The 735-nt window shown below is 50.1% G+C and overlaps 1 pseudogene; it reads left to right on the top strand.

Moving 5' to 3' along the window:
* The first annotated feature begins 287 nt into the window (after window positions 1–287).
* Window positions 288–512, top strand: LOC101593568 (annotated as a pseudogene).
* The last annotated feature ends 223 nt before the right edge of the window (window positions 513–735 follow it).

Here is a 735-nt window from a genome sequence, read left to right on the forward strand (position 1 = left end):
GACACATAGAGGAAGAGAGAGAGAATGGGCGCGCCAGGGCTTCCAGCCTCTGCAAACGAACTCCAGACGCGTGCGCCCCCTTGTGCATCTGGCTAACGTGGGACCTGGGGAACTGAGCCTCGAACCGGGGTCCTTAGGCTTCACAGGCAAGCGCTTAACCGCTAAGCCATCTCTCCAGCCCCCAATAACCATTTTTTTAAAATGGGGTCTTACCGGGAAGGGAGCAGAAGCCAGGTCAGCTTGGAGGAGCTTGTGGCTGGGGTTTTGGTGTTGTTAACTGTGCAGGGATGGGATTCCAGCGTCTCCCGGGACTAAGCATCCTGGGCATGGGCTGCTTCATCCCCCGAGTGGCCACTGCCGACACCCGTAAGTTCTCCAGTGGAAGCTCTGGAAAAAAGGGATGCCTGTATTAGATGTCAGTGGGAGCTGATGGAACGAGACAGGCTTGTCTCTGGGGTTCGTTGCTATGTGTCCAAGGGCTTGGAGAACATTGGTTAAGGAAGAATTTTCCTGATTGATGTCAACAGTGGTCATCTACTCTGCTGGAAGGCTATGCAGTGTATTATGTAGCATGCAGTATGTTATGCAATACCTAATAAAAATGAAAAGAAAACTAAAAAAAAGCGTTCAACATGGTTAACCATCAGGAAAAGGAAAAGTAAAGCTACTTTGAAATTCCATCTCATACCAGTCAGACTGGCTATCGTCATAACAGCAAGAAGGACAGCTGTCGGT

Source organism: Jaculus jaculus, chromosome 18, assembly GCF_020740685.1.
Source record: "Jaculus jaculus isolate mJacJac1 chromosome 18, mJacJac1.mat.Y.cur, whole genome shotgun sequence".
Lineage (NCBI taxonomy): Eukaryota > Metazoa > Chordata > Mammalia > Rodentia > Dipodidae > Jaculus > Jaculus jaculus.